The sequence below is a fragment of the Heteronotia binoei genome, chromosome 1, assembly GCF_032191835.1.
Source record: "Heteronotia binoei isolate CCM8104 ecotype False Entrance Well chromosome 1, APGP_CSIRO_Hbin_v1, whole genome shotgun sequence".
Lineage (NCBI taxonomy): Eukaryota > Metazoa > Chordata > Lepidosauria > Squamata > Gekkonidae > Heteronotia > Heteronotia binoei.
The window spans coordinates 13,999,554-14,022,378 of NC_083223.1; the positions used below are offsets into that span (position 1 = coordinate 13,999,554).

Genomic DNA, 22,825 nt, shown 5'->3' on the forward strand with positions numbered 1-22,825 from the left:
CAAACACAGGGTTTTTATGAAAGAAGCAAACAGGATATTGGGGGATAGAAAATGCATAGGTTGGATGTTTGGTAAGAGCTTATACTGAGCCATGTCTTGATAAACAAATCTCTTTGGCTCATTTCAGGGGACAGAAACAACCCTTGATCAAAATCCATTGCAAATTTCTCTGTAACCTCGACAAGCAACTTCCTGTTAGCAGGAAATGGATTGGATGGATCCTATTTTTGTGTTGTTCCTGCTTGCCCTAACACTCGCATTCCTTTGGGAAAGGAACCATATCTGGAAGAGCAGAAGTCAAAAGCTTCCACCAGGACCACGCCCATGGCCACTCATTGGAAACATCCACTTAATGGATCCAAAGATGCCTTATAGAACCATGCTGAAGGTAACCTTCTTATTTGTTTGCTGTAACTGAACACAGTTTAACTAAAATACATTCAAACAGGACCGGATCTACATGTTTTTTGAGGGGGGGGGGGGGAATTAAAAAATGGTTTCCCCTTATGGGTCCATTCTACTATATGGGCCCATAGAATAGAATGGACTCCATATCCAAATTGGCACCCCCCCTGATGGCGCCCGGGCAAGTACCCCCCTCTGCCCCCCCCCAATCCAGCCCTATATTCCAAGAAAGTCTGATAGAAATAGGAACGGTTATGCCTCTAGCGTTAAAACAAATATTAACACTAAATTTGAGCCTGCATTATAACCTTATAGATTATAGATCGTTTATCAGATGATCTATGTTCCTCATATACCTTTCATTTCAGTTCTCTAAACAGTATGGCCCTATCTTCAGCATCCAAATGGGATTTCAAAAAATGGTCATTTTGACGGGCTACAAGACTGTGAAGGAGGCTTTGGTGAACCAGGCAGATGCCTTTGCGGACAGGCCTGTGATCCCAGTGTTTGAAAACTTTGAACGTGGCTACGGTGAGGTCCTTCTTTCTAAAGAGTAGCTTGCCTTACTAACATACAGGGCTGGCCCTGCCCCTAAGCAAACTAAGTGATTGCCTGGGGTGTCGGCCTTCTGGGGGGTGCCGAATTGGGCACCTCCCCATATGACTCAGTGAGGTTATCAGCAATAAGCTGTGTAGTCTTGCGAGCAAAAATCCTACTTTGTGAGCTACTGGCATTAAAGTTGTGAGCTATTGCATAAATTAGCTTGCTCTGGGAACATCTTTCCTGAGATAAGGCAATAATGTGTGAGCCGGAGGCTAAAAAACTGTTACCGTTTTCGCACACAGCTTACCATACAGTCACGTTCCTGTTCTCTCCGCAGCGTCCATCAGATTTCCCACTATCTGCGCCAGAGTTACAGGAAGTGCCGCGGCTTTTGCGTAGCAAACGTAAACCGTTAAAACCCAGTTAACGTTTGCTACGCAAAAGCTGCGGCACTTCCTGTAACTTTGGCGTAGATAGTGGGAAATCTGATGGATGCTGCGGAGAGAACAGGAATGTGACCGCGTGGTAAGCTGTGTGCGAAAACGGTATATGAGTTAGCTCACACTAACTCAGTTTAGAGAACACTGTTTATCAGTGTGGGGTGGAGTGGGGCACCAGAAGTTGCCTAGGGTGCCAGACAGCCTTAAGGTTGGCCCTGCTTACATATGTAGAACTTACATCTACGGAGAGTCTGTACCAAACATGATCCTATGAGATATGACAACCATATATAGCAGGGGTGGCCGACGGCAGCTCTCCAGATGTTTTTGCCTACAATTCCCATCAGCCTCAGCCAGCATGGCCAATGGCTGGGGCTGATGGGAGTTGTAGGCAAAAAACATCTGGAGAGCTACCGTTGGCCACCCCTGATATATAGAACTTGGCTGGCTGAAGGTGCTTTGACACCAGCATTTATGTCCCCCCCCCCCCCCCCAAGCGGAAGGACAAAGAACAACCCCAAGAAACTGAGATAATGGAAACAGCATATGGGAAAGGGTTCAAAAACAGAGGCACAAACAACAGCGGCCATGGATTCACATCTTCACCATACGAGGACTTCCCTCATGCAGCTCTTTCACTTTCTCCATGGGATGAAACATTTCGCATTTTTTTTAATATCGTCAGCAGTGCTCTTACAATTCAAGGCCAACTGTACAGGGTAGCCTGATCTCATCAGATCTCGGAAACCAAGCAAGGTTGGTCCTGGTTAGTACTTGGAAGAGAGACCACCAAGGAAGACCACCAAGGTTAGTACTTGGAAGAGAGACCACCAAGGCTGCTATGCAGAGGCAGGCAATGGCAAAACTCCTCTGTTTGTTTCTTATCTTCAGAACACCATGAGGTTGCCGTAAGATGGGTGTAACTGAACGACAGCTTACACAAACACACACGTGCAGAGCACAATACCCCGTCCCTGAGTAATGAATAGGGAGGCTGGTTGCAGGGAGAGAGTAAAGGAAGGTGTGGATGTATTGATGTTCACACCATGGGAAGGACAGTCATAATGGAAGAGTGTTCTATCCCTGAACAGAGTCAACAGGGTGAAGCTGCGGCCTGTCTCAGAAGCAGCTGGAATTCTGGGAAATCTTCCTGGCAGCTCTAGAAGGGCAACCTAGAAACATGCCTGGTTATATGGGTAGGAGCTGGCTCAGTTCTCAGGGACACGCAGTATTTCCCATATTTCTGTCCTGATTTTGCTTGTTGTTGAAAATGTTTTGCAATGAAAGAAGGAACTTTTCTCTGTCCTGCCCCCCCCCCCCATTCTCAATCAATGTTCCCTCTAAGCTGTGGAGTCTTGTGAGCAAAAATTCTACTTTGGCCCTGTTCAGTTTGGTGCAGTGGTTAAGTGTGCGGTCTCTTATCTGGGAGAACCGGGTTTGATTCCCCACTCCTCCACTTGCACCTGCTGGCATGGCCTTGGGTCAGCCATAGCTCTGGCAGGGGTTGTCCTTGAAAGGGCAGCTGCTGTGAGAGCTCTCTGCAGCCCCACCCACCTCACAGGGTGTCTGTTGTGGAGGAGGAAGGTAGAGGAGATTGTGAGCCGCTCCGAGACTCTTCGGAGTGGAGGGCGGGATATAAATCCAATATCTTCTTTTTGTTCACACAGCGTGTTGAGTCCAGGTTAAACTGACCCGGTTCTGTTCCAAATATTTTGTTCTGGATATTATCAATCAAACTGCCATACTGCAATTCGAATCACTCCGCGGTGAAACCATCTTCTGCCGTCCACATGACGGCACCATGCAGTTCTTTTTTTCCTCCACCATTATGCGCATGCGCACATTAAGCACATGTGCATAGGTTAAAACACCATGTGGTTATGCGCACATCGCTAAGTAGTAAAAAAAATGGTGACCATAAGCCGAATGTCTGAGGCTCCTTTTGCTCTGGGACAGCCTCCAGACATCCGGAAGTTGGTTAATATCGCAGCCGAACTATCCAGATGGAGAAAACTACAAGGTGAAACTGGAGAAATCAAAAAACACCGCAAAGGAGCAGGTAACAAAATAATCCGGTTCCAAGAAGGATCTGGGGGGGCTACCACAAGTTAATACCGGGAGGCAGATGTTGCTGTCTGATTAGCCTCTTTAAATCCGGAAGGAAACAGCAGCGACATCTGATTATACTGTGCGTCTGAACAGGGCCATTGTGAATCTAGTAGCATTGAAGTTGTAAGCTACTGGCATTAAAGTTGTAAGCTGCAGCTTCAATTAGTTTGCTCTAGGGCCATTTTTCCTGAGCTGAGACAAAAATGTGTGAGCCGGAGGCTAAAATATTGTGAGCTAGCTCACACTAACTCAGCTTAGAGGAAACACTGTTCCCAATATTAGTCCCCATTAATACGTGAATGTTTTAGTTTCTCCAACCAGAATGATGGGCCTTCTGTGGTCCAAGAGCCAAACAGTGAGGAACCAATCACTGTTCTGCATAAATCTGATCATTTCTTATTTCCCTCCAGGTATTGCTTTTTCTAATGGTGAGAACTGGAAAGTGATGAGGCGGTTTACGATAAGCACATTAAGGGACTACGGGATGGGCAAGAAGACCATAGAAGACAAAATTGTTGAGGAGTGCCATTTCCTAGTACAGAAGTTTGAATCTTTTGAAGGTGAGTTTTGTGTAGTCACACCCAGTTCCGTTTGGATGAAGGCCTCTTTATTAACAATAACTGTAGGGCATAGGGTTGCCAAGTCCAATTCAAGAAATATCTGGGGACTTTGGGGATGGAGCCAGGAGACTTTGGGGGTGGAACCAGGAGACATTAGGGGTGGAGTCAAGATCAAGGCTGTGACAAGCATAATTGAACTCCAAAGGGAGTTCTGGCCATCACAAATTGGCTAACTCCTCTATCACTTTCTTTCTGAAGAAAAGCAGGTCATTTTTAAAGAGTTTCTTTTTAAAAAGAAAAGAAAAGAAAGCAAGTGCAACTTTGAAAAGGGAATCTAGGGAAGACATTTTTTAAAAAAGCCATCCTTGAAAAGCAGCATGGTGGCTTGTTAGGAAACAGCAGAATGAACTTTTTGCAAACCTTTCTTCGCTCGCTCTCCCTCTCCCCTCCTCCGCTAGCAGGTGACGATCACAGGGGCCATGCGTCCACCAAGGCTGGGAGGGAAACAATGTGGGAGAAAGCAGAAGAGGGGGGGCATAGGAAGGAGAGAAGGAAAAGAAGATGGGGAAAGCTGGCAGGAAAACAACTTGCCCCCCAAAAAGCCAGGGGGGGTGACAGAAAGCAGGAAAGTGCAACGGAAGAGGAGACGGGGGAAGGCTGGGAGGGAAACGACTGAGCCCGGGAGAAAGCAAAAGTGGGGGTGACAAAAAGCAGGAAGGAGTGAAGGAAGAGGAGAGGGGGAAGGCTTGCAGGGACACAACGTGTGCGGGTCTGCAGGAGAATGCAAGGGGGGGGGGGAATCAGGAAAGAGGGAAAGAAGAGGAGAGGGGGAAGGCTGGCAGGGAAACATCATTTGCGGGTCTGTGGGAGAATGCAAGGGGGGGGGAATCAGGAAGGAGTGAAGGAAGAGGAGAGGGGGAAGGCTGGCAGGGAAACAACAAGTGCGGGTCTGCGGGAGAATGCAAGGGGGGGGAATCAGGAAGGAGTGAAGGAACAGGAGAAGGGGAAGGCTGGCAGGGAAACAACTGTGTAGGTCTGCAGGAGAATGCCAGGGGGGGGGAATCAGGAAGGAGTGAAGGAAGAGGAGAGGGGGAAGGCTGGCAGGGAAACAACTGTGCGGGTCTGTGGAGAATGCAAGGGGGGGAATCAGGAAGGAGTGAAGGAAGAGGAGAGGGGGAAGGCTGGCAGGGAAACAACTGTGCGGGTCTGCGGGAGAATGCAAGGGGGATGGAATCAGGAAGGAGTGAAGGAACAGGAGAAGGGGAAGGCTGGCAGGGAAACAGCTGCGGGTCTGCAGGAGAATGCAAGGGGGGAATCAGGAAGGAGTGAAGGAAGAGGAGAGGGGGAAGGCTGGCAGGGAAACAACTGTGCGAGTCTGCGGGAGAATGCAAGGGGGGGAAATCAGGAATGAGGGAAAGAAGAGGAGATGGGGGAAGGCTGGCAGGGAAACAACTGTGCGGGTCTGCAGGAGAATGCAAGGGGGGGAATCAGGAAGGAGTGAAGGAAGAGGAGAAGGGGAAGGATGGAGGTGCAGGGAACAGCTGCGGGTCTGCAGGAGAATGCAAGGGGGGGAATCAGGAAGGAGTGAAGGAAGAGGAGAGGGGGAAGGCTGGCAGGGGAAACAACTGTGCGAGTCTGCGGGAGAATGCAAGGGGGGGAATCAGGAAGGAGTGAAGGAAGAGGAGAGGGGGAAGGCTGGCAGGGAAACAACTGTGCGGGTCTGCAGGAGAATGCAAGGGGGGGGGAATCAGGAAGGAGTGAAGGAAGAGGAGAGGGGGAAGGCTGACAGGGAAACAACTGTGCGGGTCTGCAGGAGAATGCAAGGGGGGGGAATCAGGAAGGAGTGAAGGAAGAGGAGAGGGGGAAGGCTGACAGGGAAACAACTGTGCGGGTCTGCGGTGTAAAGTACCAGACTTGGAGACGAGCGTAGGGCAATATAGTTTATTCCATGGTACAATACAAGATGGAAGAGAGCGAGCACGCGGGCCGGATCCCGCATATATACAGTTGCCAGACTATTCTTCCTGCTGGCCGGTCCAATGCCGACCAGCCGTATTTCCCGCCACAAGCTGTGATTGGCGGATCGTTGCGCCCAGCGCGGAGGCACCTGGATGTTTCTCAGTTACCTCCACGGCTGGGGTGGACTGATGTCATTCTGCTGTTGTGGCCATTATGAACTGGTTGCGTTCTGCGAACGCCATACACTACATGCGGGAGAATGCAAGGGGGGGAATCAGGAAGGAGTGAAGGAAGAGGAGAGGGGGAAGGCTGACAGGGAAACAACTGTGCGGGTCTGCAGGAGAATGCAAGGGGGGAATCAGGAAGGAGTGAAGGAAGAGGAGAAGGGGAAGGCTGGCAGGGAAACAACTGTGCGGGTCTGCGGGAGAATGCAAGGGGGGAATCAAGAAGGAGTGAAGGAAGAGGAGAGGGGGAAGGCTGGCAGGGAAACAACAAGTGCGGGTCTGCGGGAGAATGCAAGGGGGGAATCAGGAAGGAGTGAAGGAACAGGAGAAGGGAAGGCTGGCAGGGAAACAACTGTGTGGGTCTGCGGGAGAATGCAAGGGGGGATCAGGAAGGAGTGAAGGAAGAGGAGAGGGGGAAGGCTGACAGGGAAACAACTGTGCGGGTCTGTAGGAGAATGCAAGGGGGGGAATCAGGAAGGAGTGAAGGAAGAGGAGAGGGGGAAGGCTGGCAGGGAAACAACTGTGCGGGTCTGCGGGAGAATGCAAGGGGGGGAATCAGGAAGGAGTGAAGGAAGAGGAGAGGGGGAAGGCTGGCAGGGAACAACAAGTGCGGGTCTGCGGGATAATGCAAGGGGGGGAATCAGGAAGGTGTGAAGGAACAGGAGAAGGGGAAGGCTGGCAGGGAAACAACTGTGTGGGTCTGCAGGAGAATGCAAGGGGGGGGGAATCAGGAAGGAGTGAAGGAAGAGGAGAGGGGGAAGGCTGGCAGGGAAACAACTGTGCCGGTCTGCGGGAGAATGCAAGGGGGGGAAATCAGGAATGAGGGAAAGAAGAGGAGATGGGGGAAGGCTGGCAGGGAAAGAGCGTCTCTGTTTTGGCGCCGTCTCCCCCCCCCGCCCCCGGTTTTTTGGAGAGCGGGGGAGGAGCCTGTTATTCCGGGGTTCCCCCGCCAGGGCGGGGGGGTTGGGAAGCCTAGTAGGGCAGGTAACTGGGCTATTGGAATAAGGAATAGCACAACTAAGCTGTTTCTAGAGCTCTAGGCTGTCTGGTTCTGCAGATTCTAAGTAAGCCCTGCGTTCCTGCAGGGCTGCTAACAGTGAGACTGAGAAGAGAAGCACTGAGTCCCTCCTACTCTTCTGCTTGCTCTGAGGCCTACTCAAATAGTCTTTTAAAGAGGCAATACACTTCAGTGAGTTGGCTTTGTAGCTTTGCATTACTTTTATGTGTACCAAACTAGAATTCCCCCCCTGCACACTGCAGAGCATTCTGAGTCAGCACAGATTGGATGATAAGTGCTAACCAAGCATATGCAAGCTAATGAATGAGGCACAAGGAATCCTGACTTTGATTCCATAACATCATGTTTTCATTTTAATATTTGTTCTGTAGGAAAATCATTTGAAACTACTATAATCATGAATGCTGCTGTTGCCAATATTATAGTAACCATAATACTCGGCAAGCGATATGAATACAAAGATCCCACGTTTATGAGATTACTGAACTTGATGAATGAAAACTCCCGGTTGTTTCGAAGTCCCTCAGTCATGGTAAACTATTTTAAATTTAGTTTGAACATGCTTGAAATACCAGTACAAACAGTACAGGCAGGACTATGGAGATATTCATGCCCTTAAAGACTCACTGCACAAACTTAAGACTTCATAGTATTAACGAGGTATGGGCAGGGCTTTTTTGTAGCAGGAACTCCTTTGCGTATTAGGCCACACACCCTTGATGTAGCCAATCCTCCAAGAGCTTACAGTAGGCCCTGTGATAAGACCCCTGTACACTCTTGAAGGACTGGCTACATCAGGGGTGTGTGGCTTAATACACAAGGGAGTTCCTGCTACAAAGAAAAGCCCCAGGTATGGGATCATATTATCATGGAGAAAATATCCACTGGTTTAGCTCAGTCTGAACCTTATCAGGCCTATATGTAGCAAAATGGTTTCCTATCCTTGAGTAAATTGATAAAGATCCCTTTTATGCTAGTTTGGTTGCTGAACGCATTGTTTGTAAAGAAATTCTGTTATTCTAATTCCTCTTTGGTGGTTAGGACCTTGGTGTTCAATTTAGGGTTGCCAATCCCCAGGTGGGGGCAGGGGATCCCCCGGTTTGGAGGCCCTCCCCCGCTTCAGGGTCGTCAGAAAGCGGGGGGAGGGGAGCGAAATGTCTGCTGGGAACTCTGTTATTCCCTATGGAGATTTATTCCCATAGAAAACAATGGAGAATTGATCTGCGGGGCTCTGGGGGCGCTATTTTTTGAGGTAGAGGCACCAAATTTTCAGTATAGCATCTAGTGCTTCTCTCCAAAGTACCTCCCAAGTTTCAAAAGATTGGACCAGGGGGTCCAATTCTATGAGCCCCAAAAGAAGGTGCCCCTATTCTTTATTATTTCCTATGGAAGGAAGACATTGAAAAGGGTGTGCCGTCCCTTTCAATGTGATGGCCAGAACTCCTTTTGGAGTTCAATTATGCTTGTCACAGCCTTGATCTTGGCTCCACCCCTTATGTCTCCTGGCTCCACCCCAAAGTCCCCAGCTATTTCTTAAATTGGACTTGGCAACCCTAGTTCAATTATTGGCTATTGTATGACTTTTAGACCGTAGTAAGTTTTTTTGAGCGTAGTGCCATTGTGTTCCCTTCCTGTTGTATGGCTGAGATTATTTTTTTTACCTTTGTTTGTATTCATTTGTTTGATTTTTATTTGTTATATAATACTGTTTTTTTCCCTCAAGACAATTCCGATTCTAAACACTATTTTTTTGTGTGTGTATTATGGCTAAAAATAGGTTTCATCATAATGCAAATTGTTTGTTGAAAAAAGACTTCATAGCAGCTACAAAACTTGTTCGGAGAAATTTCCAACTTATTTGAAGTTTTTAGGAAAATAGATGGAGCAGTCCTTTCAGACTGTAGTAATGGTCCTTTCAGACTGTAGTAATGGTCCTTTCAGACTGTAGTCTGTAGTAATGGTCCTTTCAGACTGTAGTACCACTTTAATTGTTGCAAGGAACTCAGGCAAACTGTATTGCTTTCTCCCCATTAGTGGGAGAAAGATTTAAAAGCTGTTGATGTCGCACATAGAGTGATGTCATTTGAGGTATTTCCTGGAAGTGATGTCATAGTGCATGCAATGCCAGCAACCCACCAATATCCCTGTTCCTAATCTCCTGACGATCGAAGAGTCTGGTAACCCTAAACCAGCTTGGAAACCAGCAAGAAGGTTTGGGTGGTATAGCGTCAAAGGAAATCTTCAAAACACCATTGAGATTTCTGCCTCAGAAGTCTAATTTGGGGATTTTTTATGTTGTCAAAGGCTTTTATGGCTGGAGTTCATTAGTTGTTGTACGTTTTCCAGACTTTATGGCCATGGTCTTGGCATAGTAGTACCTGACATTTCGCCAGCAGCTGTGACTGGCATCCTCAGAGGTATGTTCTGTGTTGTATCTCTGAGGATGCTGGTCACAGCCACTGGTGAAACATCAGGTACTACTATGCCAAGACCATGGCCATACAGCCCTGAAAACCTACAACAACTAATGGGAATTTTTAAATCTTTTCCTTTCTCATATTTTATTCTTGCAGCTGTGCAGCATATTTCCTGCTCTGCGTTTTCTCTCTGGTGGTTACAAGAGTGCTGAAAAGAATATGAAAGAACTATATGCCTTCATACAGACCATCTTCATAGAACACCTCAAAAAACTGGATGTGAATGACCAGAGAAGCTTCATCGATGCTTTTCTAATCCAACAGCAAGAGGTAAACGTGCCGATAATCATAGGTGAACTTCTCTCACCCACTGTTATAGATCCAGGCAGGTAGCTGTGTTAGTCTGAAGCAATAGAACTAGGCTTGCCAATCCCCAGGTACCAGTGGGGGTTCTTCCGTTTTCCCAGGCTCCTTCCCACCCCCAGTCAGCTGGCCGGTGGGGGGAAGCCCCACCCCCAGAGGGCCATGTGCCTTTCCACCTCTGGAGGCTTCAGTCTCCAATTGAAAGGCTTCCTCTTGGGATGGGGTGTCTGTGTTACTTTGAAGAAGTTGGCAGCAACTCGTGAGTAGAGAGGCCAATCCCTCACTTCAGAGTCACCAGAAACAGGCGGGGAGGAGGAAATGTCTGCTGGGCACTTCATTATTCCCTATGTGGAGATCGATTCTCAGAGGGTATAATGGGGAATTGATCTGGAGGTTTTGGGGACTCTGGGGGAGCTGTTTTTTGAGGTAGAGGCACCATATTTTCAGTATAGTATCTAGTGCCTCTCCCCAAAGTACCCCCCAAGTTTCAAAATGATTGGACCAGGGGGTCCAATTCTATGAGCCCCAAAAGAAGGTGCCCCTATCCTTCATTATTTCCTATGGAAGGAAGACATTTAAAAAGGTGTGCTGTCCCTTTAAATGTGATGGTCAGAACTCCCTTGGAGTTCAATAATGCGTGCCACACCCTTGTTCCTGGCTCCGCCCCAAAGCCTCCTGGCTCCACCCCCAAAGCCTCCTGGCTCCACCCCAAAGTCCCCAGACATTTCTTGAATTGGACTTGGCAACCCTAAATAGAACGAAGTTAGGCTGGGTACAGACAGGGAGCTTCACATGCGCTAGAGGCATCCCAAACTGCTGCCCCAAAGTAGAGCAGCCACATGCCAATAAGATGCTTCTGTGCGATTCAGTCGTATGTCGCTCAGGGGGTGCTTTGGCAGATAACTCACTGAAAATGTCGAGTCAGTATGCGATTGCAATAAAAAAGGCCAATGCCATGCTGGGAATAATTAGGAAGGGAATTGAAAACAAATCAACCAGTATCATAATACCCCTGTATAAATCGATGGTGCGGCCTCATTTGGAATACTGTGTACAGTTCTGGTCACCGCACCTCAAAAAAGATATTACAGCATTGGGAAAAGTCCAGAAAAAGGCAACTAGAATGATAAAAGGGTTGGAACGCTTTCCCTATGAAGAAAGGTTAAAACTCTTGGGGCTCTTTAGCTTGGAGAAATGTCAACTGAGGGGTGACATGATAGAGGTTAACAGGATTATTCATGGAATAGAGAAGGTAGAGAAAGAAGTACTTTTCTCCCTTTCTCATAATACGAGAACTCTTGGACATTCAATACAGTTTGATAGAACAAATGCCCATTTAATGATGTTTATGAACAGGGCTTTTTTGTAGAAGGAACTTCTTTGCATATTAGGCCACACACTCCTGATGTAGCCAATCTTAGTTCAGAGCCTACTGTAAAGTCCAGGAGGACTGGCTACATCAGGGGTGTGTGGCCCAATATTCAAAGGAGTTCCTGCTACAAAAAAAGATCTGTTTATGAGAGACAGTGTTATGCAAGTATATAGGTAAGGCTGAGCTTGAAGCATGTTTCCATTACTCTCCAAGATCCTGATGCCTACATTCTGATTGGCTGTATGCTTAGAACTGGCCAATCGGGACGTGAGGAAGTGCAAATGAAGGATCCTGGAGAGACCCAGGGCATTTTTTTGAGCAGGAATGCACAGGAATTGTTATTGCTTACCCTGAACTGGCTGACAGGTAGCTGTTTGCATCTTCCCTGCTCTGATGGGATTTGTTATGGCTTGCTTGGTAGAGTAGATACAATTGATCATATTTTATTGGAATGTCCTTGTGGCATCCTCAGCCCATGCCCCCTCAGCTGTGCCAGGGAAGCTGAGCAGCAGAACCCATTGGCCTCAGCAATGAGGACTACGGAGTTAATTGCACTCTGTAGGAGCCTCTCTTGGAGTAAGGGTGGCTAGTAGGGGTGTGCCAAAAAAAAAATTCGGAAAAAATCGGATTCGGAAATATACGGGGCCAAAATATTCGGAATACCATATATTTCCAAATACTGGTACTCGAAATAGCCGTATATACAGGAGACACCCTTATTAGTGGGACAGCCTATTTAGTGGCACTAGCCAAACCGAAAGCACCCTCAGACCAACCAACAACAACAGATCCAAATCACTGAGAAAAGGCCAACAAACTCAATTGTTTAAAAAGTGACATTTTTAACAATGAAATTTAGGCCAAACAGCACCCCGCCCAAGAACCAGAAGAGAAAAGGAACAACAGCAGCACAACACAACAGCAACAAATCAAACACAGAATCCTTTTAAAACAGAAAAAAACTTGACACAACTGCCCTGCAAAGCATGCATTTCCAATGCATTTTGCAAATGCATGCTTTGGATTGGCTGCTGGGGCTCCTTTCCCCCTCCCCTTCCCTCCCTGATCCCAGGGCGGCTATGGGAGAGGCAGGAAAAGGCTTCCAAAGGCGGGAAAGGAGGCAAGCAGCTCCCCTGAGGCTGCAGAAGCTCCTTTCCCACCTTTTCTACGGACTTCTGTATACTTCTGAATATTAATTTGGAAGTATATGGGCTCCCATATAATGGCTTCCAATTGGATTCGGAAGCATACGGCGCCATATACTTTCGAATCAGGGGGGATTCGGAGGTTTATTCGGTTCAGGCAAATCAAATACACACCCCTAGTAGCTAGCACACATTCTCTCTCTCTCTCCCTCCCTCCCCCCCCCCCCCCCACTCATCTCCCAGCCTCTGAGTTCTCTTCCTCCCTGGCTGTCAGCATCTTTCCCCTTTTATTGCTCATTCCTCCACACCCCTCCCAACAGTGAACATATGAACATATGAAGCTGCCTTATACTGAATCAGACCTTTGGTCCATCAAAGTCAGTATTGTCTTCTCAGACTGGCAGCAGCTCTCCAGGGTCTCAAGCTGAGGTTTTTCACACCTATTTGCCTGGACCCTTTTTTGGAGATGCCAGGGATTGAACCTGGGACCTTCTGCTTACCAAGCAGATGCTCTACCACTGAGCCACCGTCCCTCCCCACTGACAGTGCTCCTGTCAGTGCCTGCCTTCCCCATCTATCATCTTTCCTTTCTCCTCATTGGTGTAGTAAAAGTTACTCTTACTCTCCAGCCCCCTTTTTCTCATGCTCCACCCCCTTGTGTCTGGCTACATCAAGGGGTGTGTGGCCTAATATGCAAAGCAGCTCCTGCTACAAAGTGAGCCCAGGTCCTCATGCATTCAGCCCTCTGGCTGCTCAGGCCTTGTGGCACTCATTTGGTAGGTGAGTCCCTCCACTGCCTGGCCATCCTGGGCTTCTGCCGTACCCGGCCATGTTTCGCATTTGCTCGGGGTCTTGTGGGGGCTGCACTGCTGATGGGGCCCCAAGTAGCCAGCCTCCAGCATTTGTGTTTTAACAATTTATTAATAACATATGGTTACAATATTTAGTTATGTCTTTTCTATCTCTAACCCATATGATATTTCAACCCTCCCTCCCTCCATTGCTTGACTTCCCCGAAGTTATATATTTGAGTTTCATTATAAAGGTACCTTTAACCATCAAAGTTCAACACTTTTCTTTTCTCATTCATACTAAAAAATTGTCCAATGTCTTTTTACGTTCCACTCTTTCTCGATGTATTCTTTAAATTTCTTCCACTCCTTTTTGAATATGTCTAAATCATAGTCTCTTAAAGTTTTAGTTAATTTGTCCATCTCACTCCACGATAAGACTTTCATAATCCAGTCCCATTTCTCTGGTATTTTTTTCCCTTGTTTCCACAGCTGCGCATACAATGTCCTAGCAGCTGAGAGCAGGTACCAAATTAAAGTCCTATCTTCCTTTGGAGATTTTTCTAATTGTAAACCAAGCAAAAAAGTCTCTGCTGTTTTCTTGAAGTCGTAACCCAAAATTTTGGAGATTTCTTGTTGTATCATCCGCCAAAACTCTTTCGCTAGCCAGCCTCCAGCACTGAAGGTAAGGCAAGGCACAACAAACCCTGGGTCAGATGCTTGGCTTCTGAGCAAGGCTCCCATCTCCATTCCCGGTTTGTCTGAGCTCGCAATGACACTGGGGCGGGGCAGACCAGGTTCTGCTGCTGAAGTCCAGGTGGCCAACTCCGACAGTCCTTTATATTCCACCCTAAGATGCTGCTTCATTTTGCTGTGGTAGCTGAATTTCTACAATTCTCATCCAAGCAGGGTGGTCTCATTCAGATCAAAATTCTGATTTAACTTGGAATGCGATTTTTTTTTTTTTTAAGTATCACTTTTGTCTATTCAGAATGGAAATTGCAAATGAAAACTGCTCGAGGTATTTACCCGTAGAGTTTTAATTGGACATAGAAAAGGAAAGGGATGATTTCTTTTTGTCTTTTCTCTTAGGAAAAGAACAAGTATCAGAGCAACAGATTTTTCCATAATGAAAACCTAGAAGTTCTTGTGGAGAATTTATTTGGCGCTGGCATGGAGACCACTTCGACTACTTTGCGTTGGGGCCTGTTGCTGATGATGAAGTACCCTGAAATTCAGAGTAAGTCCCTTCCATTGTTTGGTTTCCATTATTCTCCAGTTATACATAGAAGAAGAAGAAGACTGCAGATTTATACCCCGCCCTTCTCTCTGAATCAGAGACTCAGAGCAGCTTACAATCTCCTATATCTTCTCCCCTCACAACAGACACCCTGTGAGGTGGGTGGGGCTGAGAGGGCTCTCACAGCAGCTGCCCTTTCAAGGACAACTCCTGCGAGAACTATGGCTAACCCAAGGCCATTCTAGCAGCTGTTAAGTGGAGGAGTGGGGAATCAAACCCGGGAAGTGGAGGAGTGGGGAATCTCCCAGATAAGAGTCCACACACTTAACCTCTATACACCAAACTGGCTGTTTCCTCTTGAGAATGGAGAAAAACCTGAGGTTGCTGTTGGATGTTACCCGAATGAGGAAGAACAAAATGAACCAGTGAGTTATACTTCTGTTTGGTCTAAAGACTTCAATAGCAATCAACAAACAAATGTAGTGTAATGTTACAGAATGGTTGGGTTGAATTCTCTTCTACAGTTGCATCAGTGATGAGGGAAGGAGGGAACTCATGGGAGGGGGGGACTTCATCAGCAATCCACTACTACTGTCTCTTCCAGTTTCCACCTGTGTGCATTTGGATAAACCACAGAGTTTTCCCTGAAGTCTGGCTTAAAAAATAGATATCTCTTTGATTTCACTAGTGCTTATGATTCAGACAATTTTCTGTAAAGTAAATTGCTGTCTCGTTACTTTGCAATCTGCATAATTAGATTTCTTCCTGCATCCCTTTATTCCTCTGGTTGTGGGTTGTATTATGACTTCTGCAGGAAAACTTTATTTCTGGGCTTATTTATTTTCTCGTTCTCTGTACTACTTTGAAGAAGACAAGGAGCTCAAAACCTTCTGAGTGGAGGAGCTCAGTCTGTGACTTAGCTGATTACGTTGAAAGGAGATATGATTCAGTTGCTGGAAAATTGACACAACTGTCTCACCAGTAAGGAGACAGTGATCTTCTTTAAATTCCAGTTTAAAAAGTCGTTCTGAGAATTCAGTCCACATTCCTTGCTCCCACACAGGCGTGTTGGATTGCCTTCCTCTGGTAATTAGGAGAATCAGGAGGAATACAGAAATGGCAATTTAAGGATGACTGAGGAGATAAATCTTCCCCTGTTTCAAAGTTCACACATCTATTTAATGAGGGAAGAGCAAAGAAAGCTGATATTTTACTTACAGAGTCCTTAAATTATATCATTGATTCTTAATTGATCAGTAGTCTTTGCTGGTGAGCACAGATCTGAGCTTGTCATGCTTCGTTTTCCCCTCCTCATCTTATGAGAATTCGTATATTAACAAATGAACACATTTCTAGACAAAAACAGGTTTCTACTACCGAGGGAAATTTGAATGAGCCATTCATGCAAGGATTATTAAAACAGCAAGGATCTATTACAGAGGTGGCCAAACTTGCTAAATGTAAGAGTCACATAGAATAAGTGAGAGCATAAATACCAGATGTTAGAGGGAGGGAGATGGGAGAGGTGGAGGGGGGAAGGAAGGAAGGAAGGAAGGAAGGAAGGAAGGAAGGAAGGAAGGAAGGAAGGAAGGAAGGAAGGAAGGAAGGAAGGAAGGAAGGAAGGAAGGAAGGACGGAAGGAAGGAAGGAAAATAGATATGGGAGGGAGGAGGAAGGGAGAGGTAGAAACAAAGTAACCTTTACATTTATTCTCCAAGTCATTGACTGGCTTAGCATGGAGAAGTGATTTAAAGAGACAAATGCCTTCTCCAAGCTGGCCAATGGGGCTGTAGGGGATTTGAGAGCCACACAATATGTGTGAAAGAGTCATTTGTGGTTCCTGAGCTGCAGTTTGGCCACCCCTGGTCTCTTAAAACAGCCTTAGAGTGATTCAAAGCATGGCTATACATCAAGATGCCATCTTTCCCTCTCCCGATGTTGGAAAGTAAGAATTTTTATTCTAATATAAACTTCTGTAGAATTCTCTTCATTAGGCTGATTATATGTGTGTTTTGCTCCACTATGACAAGTAGTTCTACAGGGTTCACGGGTCTGAGAGAGGAATCCTCAGTTTCGATGAGAAAAATAGCATTGGGATCTTCCTGTACATTCATAGCAGTAGTTTGAGAAGCAATGTGAGGAAGAGAGGAAGTCTTTGATGCTGGAACTGTAGCAAGAACTGGAACATCTTACTGTTCATTATCACAGTTAATGAAAGCAATAGTTTTCAAATTTGAATGCCATGCTTCCAATCTGATTAGCACAGCGTTTCCCATTTGCAGGGTCGCGACCTGGTACCGGGCCATGGAAGCCTCAATACTGGGTTGCCAGGGGCGGCCTGACAGCCCCCTCTTCTCTCTATTTATCTTTGGCGCTGCATGCACGCAGTGTCTGTAGAGCTCTCTAATCATCCTCCACCCAGAGAACGATCAGGGAGCGATATTGAGACTGCGTGTTGGCCAGAGGCCCACCCCGTCCCTCTCTGATGTTCAGAAACATCACAGAAGGACGAGGAAAGCTCCTGGCCAGTGCACAGTGTCTGTATCCCTCCCTGATCATCCTCTGCCCAGGCTACGGGAAGGAACCGGGCAATGTGGGGGGAGGGAGTTTGGGAAACCCTGGGTTAGCATATTAGATTTGTCAGCTCAGTGTTAGTCCTCACTGACCAAGCCTCTCTGTGGTTCCAATAAGGTTGGTTTATTTGACAAACATAAGCAGTAACATGAGACTCTGTGTCAGATCTGGCTACCATTAGGTGGGCCAGATCTTAATACACTGCCCCAGACTGTTAATTCCTGCCAATGGAAGCATGTGCCCAGGTTCAAGCTCCACACACTCATACCCATTGCAATGCTTTCTCAGGCCGGGTGTAAGATAGTCTCTACGAGAGGTGCTGAAGTGGCCTCGAGATCCCGACATCCTCTGTTGAGGTCTCTTGGATATCACAGCCCTAGGCTTCCTCTGTCACCAGATCCCTGACTGGGGCACTTTTTCAAGAGCAGAATGCAAGATCCATTTATACCGACTAAAATGGCCCCAGTATACTTTGAGAATCATTCATATCTGAAACAGAAATTTAATTAGGGTTTGTAGAATCTTTCGGGATCAAGTGCCGTGTTCTACTGGAGAAAGTTTTCCTTCCAGACGTTTTGTTCTCAGCTGCAGAGAACATCCTCAGTGGCGTTGCAGCTGGAGCAGGCACTCAGACCTTCTTGGCTGCTGTGCATTGAGTGAGGCCAGGGCTGCTGGAGAGCTGCTATTTCTTTGATAACACATTTAAACTCATCAATATCTAAGTCCTCGGAATACTTTTTTGCCAAATTTCCTGCAGCCCCCATTAAGTCTGCACTACTCATTTTCATTCATCTGCCACCAGCAAGAAAAGAAAAAGTCTGTGTTTAGCCTTTTGGTGTTTTCCATTCTTGTACGCAATTCTCCAGTAGAACACGGCACTTGATCCGAAAGATTCTACAAACCCTAATGATGTTACCAGCCGTGAAAACCTGAAATCTTTGAGAAATTTAATTCATTGGGGGGGGGGGGGGGATATTCTGTTTTCTCAGAGAAAGTGCAAGAAGAAATAAACAAAGGTAATCGGATCAGCTCAGCCACGGATGGAGCACCGAGCAAAACTGCCCTACACGGATGCGGTGATTCACGAGGTTCAGAGGTTTGCTGATATTGTCCCTTTCGGCATGCCACGTGCCACCAGTGCAGATGTCACCTTTAGAGACTACTTCATCCCAAAGGTGATCGTTCTTTGCTTTACATTCATTGTTCAGCTGAATATAACACATCTGTGTATTTGTTGCAACCAGCATTTAGTCTTGTGGAATAAGAGCCAGTTAACGAAGTTTCTATATCCTATAGATTTGTCTTGTGCAAGCAATGGAGATGTGTTTGACTTTGCCTGGATTGTGACGAAAATGTCAAATTCTGAAAACGCTGTCCATCCAAGTCATTTTTTTTTTTAATTTTTGCTTTCATTGCATTTGAATTATCATGTTAACTCTGTTACTAAGATGGCATTTTCTTTGTCTGAAGGATAGTTAATGTACTTGATGGGCCATCTTCATTTCCTTCAACTCATTGATTTGCCTTTGCAGGGGACGCATATCATCCCATTATTGTACTCTGTGCTGTATGATGAATCCGAGTGGGAGAAACCCTTTCAGTTCTATCCTGAGCACTTCCTTGATTCCGAAGGAAAGTTTGTCAAGAGAGAGGCCTTCCTGCCTTTCTCTGCAGGTAACTCCCTTTTAGATTGATCACTGTGGGCTTCATTAATAGATCAGGTACCCAAACCTATTTACTTGGAAGCCATTTCTCAATTATTCACTCAAGATCCGTGTTCTTCCTCAGTACCCTTCATCATTGTGTTCCTATGTGCTTCAGAGAACTTCATAGTCACTTACATGTGTTCTATGGTAAATGCCTTTGGCCATCATTCTATGGGGGAAATGGTACAAAAGTGTGATAAAGAAGCTCAATAAACAGGGCTTTTCTGCCTCATCTCCCTTATTACAGGTCGGCGAGCGTGTGCTGGAGAGAACCTTGCCAAAATGGAGCTTTTCCTCTTCTTTGTGAGTCTCCTGCAGAGATTCACCTTCCATCCAGCCCCTGGGATGTCGAAAGAAGACCTGGACCTGACCCCTGGAGCTGGATTAATAACACCTCCAATGGCCTTCAGTATCTGTGCTTTGCCATGCTCTAATCCAAGCAAGTTTAGCTTCCTCTGCGCACCATCCTCCTCTTCTGGAACTTTTCTTTCATTATAAAGAAATTTCTGGTACACTAGAACCAGATTACGTTTTTCACAAATCTTTATGTTTCATATACCTATCTGTGGAACCCTTGGAAGAGACATAGTGCAAAATTTGTACTTCAATTATTGAATTATTTGCTCTACGAGAACATTGTTTCTGTGTCTGGCTTCTTGTATTAACACATTTAACACAGATGTGTTAAAATTTAGAGGTTTCCGGAACGCCGCTCCTGTGCACACCTGACCAAAATGAGGCCTGATAGCCTATAATATAAAGCACACATTGATACATGGCGGAAGACCTGGGAGGGATTCTGACAGTTATGTATCTGTCGTTTCAATTATCAAACACTGTGCATATTCAAGCTGTCAACGTTTGTCCTAATAAAAAACAATTCGCCAGTATACCAGTTTACCTCGGCTTGTGTACCTTTTATGTAATACTAACAAATACTTGCAACTGGCTCCTAAACTGCCGGCTCTTCACCCACTTCAGATGACAGTTCAGAACTTCCACTGAACAGGAGAACATTGGGAATCAACTCATTTAGGTTGGGCCCAATCTGAATCACCAGACAACCTCCTCCAGAACTTTTATGCTAATATTGAACAGCATGGAAAACACAATAGCTATCCCACTTGATCCCACATATTCCAGAATCTGTCTCCTTCTGAAACCTGTTCTCCAAGTGAGAACACAACAATCACAGCATAGCGCTCCCAGTACCCTTCTGAGAGAACCACTCCAAAAGGACGCCATTCTCAACAGCACTGAAAGCTTCTCGAAGAATTATTGGGTTCGATTTCCACTGGTTTTGTCCCATTCTGTCCCAAAACCAGGTTGAAAGTGAGGCTAAAATGTGGATATCTGATCTATTTCTTCCAATAGATATCTGATCTATTTGTTGGAACTCTCTGTCTGGGGCAGTGATGCTCTGTATTCTTGTGCTGGGGGGGCAGGCACAGTGGAAGGGCTTCTAGCCCCACTGGTGGACCTCCTGATGGCACTTGGGTTTTTGGCCACTGTTTGACACAGAGGGTTGGACTGGATGGCCAATTGGCCTGATCCAGCATGGCTTCTCTTATGTTCTTATGTGACACAGAGTGTTGGACTGGATGGGCCATTGGCCTGATCCAACGTGGCTTCTCTTATGTTCTTATGTGACACAGAGTGTTGGACTGGATGGGCCATTGGCCTGATCCAACATGGCTTCTCTTCTGTTCTTCTGTCTGGGGCAGTGATGCTCTGAATTCTTGGTTCTTGGGGGGGGGGGCAACAGTGGGAGGGCTTCTAGTGTCCTGGCCCCACTGATGGACCTCCTGATGGCACCTGGGTTTTTTGGCCAATGTGTGACACAGAGTGTTAAACTGGATGGGCCATTGGCCTGATCCAACATGGCTTCTCTTATGTTCTTATGTGACACAGAGTGTTGGACTGGATGGGCCATTGGCCTGATCCAACATGGCTTCTCTTATGTTCTTATGTGACACAGAGTGTTGGACTGGATGGGCCATTGGCCTGATCCAACATGGCTTCTCTTATGTTCTTATGTGACACAGAGTGTTGGACTGGATGGGCCATTGGCCTGATCCAACGTGGCTTCTCTTATGTTCGTAAGAGGGGTTGGTGTTGTTCAGCCATCAAATGGAATAAAGTCAAGCAAAAGGGCCTTTGGGTGATGGAAAAGGGACACCTAGGGAGCGTCAACATGGCTGTAGGCCTAGTGGATGCTGTAGTTAATGGAAGTGAAATTGCTTGCCATTTAAATTTTCTTTTAAAAACTGCAAGTTTTGTGAGATGAGAGCAAATTACTAGCCGAATCATACCGTGTGAATAAAGATCTGTGATAACCCTTAAAAAGTAATACCTCAATCTGATACCTTTAAAAAGTTTCCATCTGCACTAAAACTGAAAATCTAGGGATGCCAATGGCCCGCTATCAGTGCCCAAGACTGCATCAGATCTCCTGCTTTCCCCACCAATGTTAACTGGAGCAGACGGGAAATGGGGAGAAGGATTGGTATTGCTCGATGCTATGTCAGCTCCCTTGAAGACCCAGAACTGACATCAAACATATCAAGTGGTACCCTGGGAATCCCATCAATCTATGGTCTCCACCTCACAGATTAGAGAAATCTGGCCTAGAGTGATGTATAAGGATCAGGGCTTTTTGGAGCAGGAATGCACAGGAACACAGTTCCGGCTGACTTGGTGTCAGGGGATGTGGCCTAATATTCCAATTAATCCCTGCTGGACTTTTTCTTCAAAAAAGCCCTATGTGAAACAATGGTGAGATCAGGGAGTGTGGCCTAATATGCAAATGAGTTCCTGCTGGGCTTGTTCTACAAAAAAAAAAGCCCTGATAAGGATACTTCTTGGCTTTCACCCAGAAGGTACGTTGTCATGCTGAGTGACCAGAAAACACCAGATATCTCCTTTGCGCAATGAAAACAATGGCCATAAATACACAAAGCACTTGGAAAAATACACAAAACACAAGTAATGTAAGAAACTGCTTGATCTTGATGGCAAGAAAAAGTCAGAATACTGTACTACACACATTATTGCCCATAAATGTAAATGCCAATGAATGCAAAAGTAACCATATAACAAATCGAATAGCAATACAATTCCAGGCTTCCAAGGAAAATGTAAGCAATGTCTAATGGAGGATGGCTTCTTCCAGAGTCTCTCCTACCTCTAAATTCTAATAAGCTGTCAATTGTTTCTTTATAGGAGAATTATTTGGGGGGGGGGGGATCTAGTGTGAGTGGGTCAAAAAAATTAAACAATAGGAAAAATAAGCCTGTTAGGCTATTTGGCTAGGTCTATTTAGGGAAACTTTTTTTTTCCCAAAAAAGAAAACCTGCGCCTATCTTGCAACCAGAAATCTAGAAGAATTAATGCAACTGTTACACTTGTTAACAGGCCACTTTATTTAACTGCCAACATTAAGCAATCGGCAAGGGCCAAACTAACTTGCAGAATGAACAAGGCCAAGAGTTACCCAAACTTTCCCACCGTCGTATACTGGGTGAGCCGCCCTGTTGACAGTGTCCTGTTCCTTTAAGGAGGCTTGGAACTGTCAGGGATTGAGTTATCCTTGGCTACAGGTGGTACATTGTCATGAGATGTTGCTTGCTAAGCTTGTACGATGCAGTCCTGTGAACTACTTAGCCGGTCTGTACTATGATTGGCTAAGGCCACTAGAAATATAGTAGCCAGCTACCAGTTCGCTATGGGTTAGGAAAAGAACGATACTGGCGCGATATACTGTTTGGATGAATATTGGATAGATGCCTTTGGACCATGTATTTGACTATTCTCTTGGATTCTGTATTTGGATCTCTGTCTGGCTATACTTGTCTGTAAGTGTATGATTTTTGGACTGCCTACCGACTCTGTTACCTGCCTGCACCAATATAGATTGTTTATAGATTTGCTGTCTGTTTGAAGTGTCTTCCTTGGGACTGC

The 22,825-nt window shown here is 46.1% G+C and overlaps 1 pseudogene; it reads left to right on the forward strand.

Annotated features, from left to right (window-relative positions):
- The first annotated feature begins 54 nt into the window (after positions 1-54).
- Positions 55-19,363, forward strand: LOC132585793 (cytochrome P450 2K6-like; annotated as a pseudogene).
- Positions 19,364-22,825: the final 3,462 nt, after the last annotated feature.